Here is an 8,052-nt window from a genome sequence, read left to right on the forward strand (position 1 = left end):
TAATCCATTCTTGTGGGTGTAGACCTATTGTGGGTGGGACCTTTTGATTAGGCTAGTTCCATTTATGCACGCCCCAGGACTCCTCTTACTGGAGTCCTTTATAAGATATGAAATTCAGAGAAGCACATAGAGAAGCTGAGAGAGAAAAGCCAGAGAAGCTGAGAGAGGACACACAGAAAACAGAGAGAAACCACAGAAAACAGAGAGAAACCACAGAAACAGAATGGAAGCTACTGAAGGCAGAGGTTGGAAGTAATGAAACCTGGGACTGAAGGGAGAGACCAGCAGACATCACCATGTGTCTTGCCATGTAACAGAGGAGTCCAAGATTGCCAATGGCTGGTCTTTGGGTAGAAAGCATCACCTGGTGATGCTTTGATTTGGACAGTTTCACAGCCTCAGAATTGTAAACTTGTAAGTTAATAAATCCCCATTGTAAAAGCCAACCCATTTCCAGTATACTACATTTCATCAGATTTAGCTAACTAAAGCAGGATTCAAAATACTAAAGTTCAAGATGATCGCAGTTAGTGGCTCTCAACTTTTTTTCCCAGACTCAATTCACCTGCAGTGCATTCTTTATAGTGAAGTTCACCATACTCCAGGTGAATCAGAACCTTGGGAAAGTATTGTTGTGATTTAGATATGGTTTGGGGAGGTAGAGACCTCTTCCTTCTCTAGTCCCTGTAAATCCTCTTTTAGGAACCAAGGTGTCAGCTGGGAATAATGACGTTTCTTGATGCCAGAAAGAGTAAGCAGGATTTGCCCAAAGAGGAGTGACTTGGAATCACAATTACATCTCATACATTTAAAGGAACCACTCAGAAAAGTTTAGTCATTCTTCTTGTCCCTTTTCCTTTTAGTTGCTAAGTGAACATACTTTTTATTGCATAAGAAGAGGGATTATAATATTAAATTGTTGACTTTGGGAGTTTAAAAATTTCTGCTGGATGTGGGCTCTTCTTTGGAAAAAATAGCATCTTATTTTGCTAAACAAAACAAATAAGTAAACAAATAATCCCTCCCAATACTGTCATAAATAGAATACACTCATGTATATAATAATAATTTTCTTTGTAGCAGGAAGTAGCCATGCTGCAAATATGGCGCATTGTTATTTTACATCATTGCAGAAAGCTCCATTAGACAGTGCCAAGCTAGACTAAATATCTTATGAAATATTCCCTCTCTAATTAGAATCCTATATCTGGTTTGATTTCTAAAATAGCAGAGTAAATAAGATAGTAAATAAATAAATAAAATAGTAAATAGTAAATAAACATGAGTGAGTTACTCAAAAGCCATGATGTTGCATTTGTTGAACATGGCACGTGAAGGTTCATGTTAAGATGGAGGCAAATTTTATATGAATGGGTAAAGAAATCCCAAAAGGAAACTTGGTGATACCCACAAAATGGGTTTGGAAGTAGCATTTGTGCAGGTGCAGCTAACATTCCTATGGCTAACATAGCATGTTTTCAACCTGACCTCTTAATTATTTGTCCAGTGCAATTTTTGTCATCTTAAAATTATAGTGATTTTGCTTCATTTCTTCAAAATACATTGCAGAACTAAGAAGGAAAATTGAATGCTCTATTTTTGCTTTCCTTACTCAGTCTTTAGGATAAGGTGTTAAATTAGATCATAATTTCTATATTACAGAGAGATATTTTCCTAGTCCAGTTACTATCAAATTATGGCCTACAGAGGTTTTAGCTCCATGATCCCTCTTTTAATTGAGAGGAATATAGTTAAAAGAAAAGAATGTCAGTCTTTACCATAGTTAACAATAACAGGTCATAATGTATCTTTTCATTATCTCACATCATGCAAAAATCAATATAAATACGAAAAGTAAAATAAAAAGATTTTGAGAAAATAGAATATCTTTGTGACCCTTGAGGTAGACAAATATTTCTAATTTGTTAAAGGAAAAATGATAAATTGTATTATGTAAAAATTAAAGATTTCTTTTCATCAGGGCACCCTTAAGAGATTAAGAAGGCAAGATACAGAATAGAAGTTATTTGTAATACATATAATGGACAAAGGATTTGTATCCAAAATATATAACTCCTACAAATCAATACTAAAAAGGAGAAAACCCGATAGAAAAATGGACAAACATCATAAACATGATCTTCAAAAAGATGATGTCCAAATGACCAATATATATGAAAGTTGACTGGCATCATTGATCATTAGGGAAATGCAAATTAGAACTATAATATGATCTCATCACACATCACTCAAAATGACAATGAGGAGAAACACTGAAAATATCAACATTCCTGCTGGATCAGACCCCTTGAAAAACTATTTGGCTGTAAAGTTAAGCAAAGACATATCCTTATCACCCAGCAATTCCACTCTAAGCTATGTACAAATATGTACAAATATGCACCAATAGGCATGCACAAAAATGTTCACAGAAGCACTATTCACAAGAGCATCAAATTGGAAACAACTCTTCAGCAAGAGTAAAATGGTTATATGTTTGTCTAGTCATACAGCAGAATACTATACAGTGGTGAGAATGAATGGACTACAAAATATTCAAGAACAGGGATGTATCTCATAAATATAATATTAAGGAAAAGAAACAAGACAATGGGGGTACATAGTTTATGAGTCCATTTATACAAAATTTTAAAAATAAATAAACTCACTTATGGTATTCGAAGCCTGAATGGTGGTTATTCTTATAGGAATCATTTCTGAGAGGAGACTGGTTACATGAATGTGTTCACTTTGTGTACACTTACAATGAGCACTTTCTGTGTGTATATGATTTTTAATTAAAATGTGTATTAAAAAAAGAATAACAGGTTATCAAATTATGTCTTTGGTACAGAGAAGATACGCACCTGGGCAGAAGCCTTTGATGAAGCTCCTGTGTTGCTAAATTCTTAGAAAATATGTAGGAAGAACGCCTAACTATTAGTGTCCTCTCTTATCTTGTGAGAAGATCTACAGAAAATAAGAACTTCCCACATAAGTCTTCAAAACAGAAGCTTCCTGGAGCTTCCGAAAACACTAAGGAAAACCCAATTGGGTCTACCCAGGACCCTTCAGCAGGGCTCTTGTTTTCTGAGCCCCAATGGAGGGTCAGAGAAAGTCTTTTAGTTGTCTCAATCCCAGGACAAGGTATTCTGATGTCTCTGAAATCAAACAGCATGGGCCAGAGCCAGCACGCTGAGCCTGACTTATTTGAGAAATGGTTTCTGTTAACACATCCTGCCCTCAGTGACCTCTGAGGGCTGTCAGAATTACGGCCTAAGAAGGCCTCAGTGCATCTGCTTACTCATGATGCATTCATTGGTGTTGGAACAGAGAACTCAGGGGTGGTACAAAGTGTACCCATGTCACAGTGGACCTTTTTACAATGAAATGTCCAGCTGCATGTGCCTGAGCGTCTTGTACTTAGATCTGTTTACCTGTGTTAGTTTATTCAGCAAAGGGTTAATGGGAGTCTACCCTGTTCAAGGCATTTACAGAAAAAGCAAAATGGAACCCAATGTTACTGCTGGAAATTAACTATATTTTGAATTCTCTTGGGGTAAAATGCCATGCTACCAATATTCTTCTCCAGTGCCAGAAGTCTGCAAGTAAAAAATTGTATGCTCAATTAAGTCCAGAAAGCCAGACTAGAGCTCCCAGATTGCACTTCTCACAGTTTGTATACTTTATGCCAAGACAAGTTCATTACCTTCTGGGATATTTCTAAGTATTAATATACAAGCGTGAAAACAAACATTGCTTAATACTCTCTGAAATTAGCCGAAGGGCATCAACAATAGGAAATCTCCTAAAAGAAATTAAAAGGAAAAGAAAAATAAGTACTTTCTAGAGAAGAATTTTATTTTGCAATTGTAAATTGCAAAAGAGTTGAAAAAGAAACACTAAAATGCATGAAGAAAATATTTGAAATAATTCCAAATATAGTAACAGAGTACCTTTTATTACTTTGCCTAAAGAAAGATTATTTTGTTGTTGGTTAAGGGACTTGACTCATTAAAATCTACTTATATAGGTGATGAATTTGTTGGGTGAGAAGGTTCCAACTTTCAGAGAGAGAAATGTGACAATTCTTTTAATGAATCTGTCCATGAGACGCAGGTTCATGAAGAAGAAACTCAAGCCGGGGAGAATACATTTCACCTATGCATATTGAGAAGGAACTCCGTGAGGCCCACATTTAATCTACATTCATGGAAAACACTTGTACCTTCTAAACTCTGCTTATTCATGCAACTGGATTAACTAAGTACATAAACTGCTGCTTTCAGCTCGGGTTCTCCTGTTTTCTGCCGGTAAAGGTCACGCTGACTAATACACGAAGCCTTTTGATTATATCTCAGAGGTAGCTCACCCCACTGCACCTGCTTTTGAATATCTGGCAAGAGACAGGCTTACAAGTGAATATAGCTCTTTCAAGAAGTTGCTTATTTTAAGATTAAATTAGCATTTCCATAGGTGCCAAAGCCCTGGCAGAGAATAGGTACCTCTGAGTGAGCTGAAGACAGGTACATTGTGGAATTCTGGCAGCATCTGCATGTTCACCTTACCCTGGGAATGATGCCTCTAAATGTTTGCTAAATGAGTAAATGAATGAACGAATGAGCAAATTAACTATTTTCTTTGTCCCCCTTTACTCCAGTTGCCAGCATTTTATTTTGTGTGCAGAGACTTATTTTATGACTCTGAAGAGAAGGAAGACGTGTAGTTTTTTTTTCACAATCCTTCCTACCTTTCCTCAAATATAGACCATACTTGTCACGTGGACTAAAATGTTTACTGTCACAGTGACTGAAATTCAGCTATTAGAATTATCTCTTTTTTAGGTTAACCAGTGCCTCAATCTTTCAAAGAATATCAGAGGAGAAAAAAGAGATAAATTTGGAGGATGTAGAGGATTAAATAGAGCAGAGGGGGCACCGAATGCAATAGCAAGAGGTTAGACTTCCTTTTGTGATTCAGTGGAGAATCAGTGGGGGTTTGGGGCAGAGGAATACCATGGGTGGATGTGTGTTTTAGAAGGGAATTTCCTGTGGTTATGTGTACAGTTGATTAGGAAAGAATCTAGAAGCAGGATGTTCAGGTCACTGGCTATCCTTGTAGTACAGGCAGAAGGTGATAAGGCCTGACACAACTAATCTGTGCTCTTAGCAGTTAAGGTAGTGGTTACCCTTGTGGGATTTGACTGGGAGACAGCACAAGGGAAGTTCTAGAATACTGGCAAGATTCTGCTTCTTGATCCTGCTGTTGAATAGTTAGATATGTTTATTTGCAAAAATGCATTGAGCTGTATATTTTGTGCACCTTTGTGTAAATGTATTTATTACATGTCAATAACAAGTTTGAAAGACAGATAATGATGCCTTAATCAGGGCAATGGGGGCAAATAGGGGGTCAATTCTAGAGATAGAAAGCCTAAATTTGTACAATATATGGAAAAGGAGAATAAATGAAAGTTACAAAAATAACTTTGTAATATTTAGTCTTATAAATGAAGTCATTCCATTTATAGAGTTAGGAACCTCATAAAGAAGAACTATGTTTGGGGGAGAACCAATGGGTTCAACATTGGATATATGAGATGCCAATAAGACATTTAGGTGGAACTATCCAATAAGCAAATGTGAGTGCTCTTTGGAAGGCAGATGAGAGTTAAAAATATGGAGCTTATCAGAAATCATACGGATAGAAGAAAACAGTTGAAACAGTAGTAGTATAGGAGAGCCCTAAGAGAGCAAGAAAAGAAGACAATTGAGTACTAAACCTTAGAAAACTTTATCTATGTAAAAAATGTATCTTAGTTCACAGCATTGTAGCTTTGGAATACAATATAGTTCTGTTTTTTATTTTATGTGGTAAGATTTAAGCCTTTTTTTATTTTCTGTATTTTCCAAATCATCTTCAACAAAAAATGCATTACTTCTGAAATTATGTAAGAAAGTTATATAGTGAAATAAAGTTATATTATATGGAATGACAGAAAGGAGACTGAAAATAGCAGTGTTATTTAGATAATATATGAAAACAACTGCTACTCCTGTGGTTGTATGACTATATTCTTTTTGTTTATAGAAATATATATTTTAAAAACATTTGTTTTTAATTTTTTTCTTCAAAAATATCCAACTAAATGTGATGAAATTGGGCATTCAAGGTTAACCTTACCATTTTTTACCTTCATGTTCATTTTATCAATTTGCACAGTTTTAAGTAAGGGAAAGTATAGATATAGTCTCAGTGTGTCATTTATAAACAGTAAGGGATCTCATACCAAGAAGGTATTATCACAGTAAAATAATTTATTTGGAAAGTATAAATTTTATTTAAAAATTCAGATATTGTGTACTTACATTTGGATTTAATTCTATTTCAAATCAATTAAACAGTTCATTAATTGAAAGAGTCTTTATAAAGATTGATGGAATGGCAATGTCATGAAGGGAAAACATATTCTTAAAAGAAATTCCAAATTATTTCCAACTCATCTAGAAGGTTTTAATTATCGATATGAATTTTCTGGAAATCTTTGCTATTATGTAATACATATAAATCTTATCTGTGAAAACTATAAATTTAACCTGCCAGTCATAATTTCTTTTGGACTGTGTCATGATGACACATGTGCTGGGAAGGGCTTACCCCAGCTGTCACATACGAGAGACAAGTGACAGCTGTCATGACGGAGATCATCAGTGAGACGCTAAATCTGCCATCCTCATCTGAATAAAATAGCTAGGAGGAATGGTTTTTTGCAACAATTCATCCCCAAAAGGGAAGGCTAGTTCACTAGATTTGAGTATGTTTGGAGTGTGAAGAATATTTTCTTGGAGAATGCAAGGTAACCTGTGGGATTTGTACTAAGGATTTGTAACGATTATCGTTTCCTTGAGAGCAAGGTTTCTTTAATAGCCTTTAATGTCACCCAGTACAAAGGTCTGTGTATTCCATGTAAATTTTTCTCATTGCTTGTTACAAAAAGGTAAGATGATGATTAATATTTGCAGCATTTACTTCTTTAAGGAAAATGTTCTTATGCTCTTAATTACTCCAAATACATACGTTTCACCTTTGAAACTATGGACCAGAAAAATTTATCAGGTGTACTAAGAAATACTAATTATCAATCAAGGATCAATATATCTGATGACCATACAAAAGAGAAACTGGGGTTTTTCCCTTCATTGGGTAAAGTGAATTTTTATATTTTTAAAAGGGTAGGATTATAATATGCATTTCTTTCATGGTTGGTCCTTTATAGTGCCTAATACACTACCAAGGTGCTTGAGTATATCACTGATATGAAATGTCCAGTTCAGAATTCCAACATGTGGAAAGAATATCCTAATTTCACTCCCCCACCCATTCCCACCCTTGTCCCCATTTCTTAAAACCCTTCAGTACAATGAACACATTCATTACCATTTTCACTTTGTTTCTGAGGCAATTGATGGACTCTTCTCCAGGCAATGATGATTCAAGATGTTGGAGGGAACAAGGCCAAGACTGTCAATAGCCTTGCCTTTCAAAATGTTCCAATCGCATATTAATCCTTTTCCAAATAGATGCCGGACAAATCCATTTTGACCCAGCACCAGAACAATGAAGCCAAATCTAGAATCATCCATTCTGGCTTAGGTCAAACCACTGGCAAATGCATTTTTGAAAATTTAGTTTTTTAAGGAATTAAATCCAGTTCCTTTCCACATGGGGAAAAGCCAGTAATGAAAGCTGATGATTGTAAAAGTGAGACCTAGGAACCACAGGACATATTTATTTTGGAAAGAAAATTAAAAACACTAAGAAGTTAAGCCATAAAGCATTTTACACACAAGTTTAGATTAAGCCAACAGTTTAAAAGATAAATATTTTGCATTTTTTATACAGATGTCCAAGATAAAAAGCTGTCATGTTAAAAGAAAATGTAAGATTACTATGGAAAAGCCTCCACAAATGGTTTCTGAGGTATATGTAATTTTAGTTTTTTGTTTGTTTTTCTCAAAGAAAAGTAATTCTCAAAATAATATATGTAGAGTC

The sequence above is a fragment of the Choloepus didactylus genome, chromosome 7 (assembly GCF_015220235.1).
Source record: "Choloepus didactylus isolate mChoDid1 chromosome 7, mChoDid1.pri, whole genome shotgun sequence".
Taxonomy (NCBI): domain Eukaryota; kingdom Metazoa; phylum Chordata; class Mammalia; order Pilosa; family Megalonychidae; genus Choloepus; species Choloepus didactylus.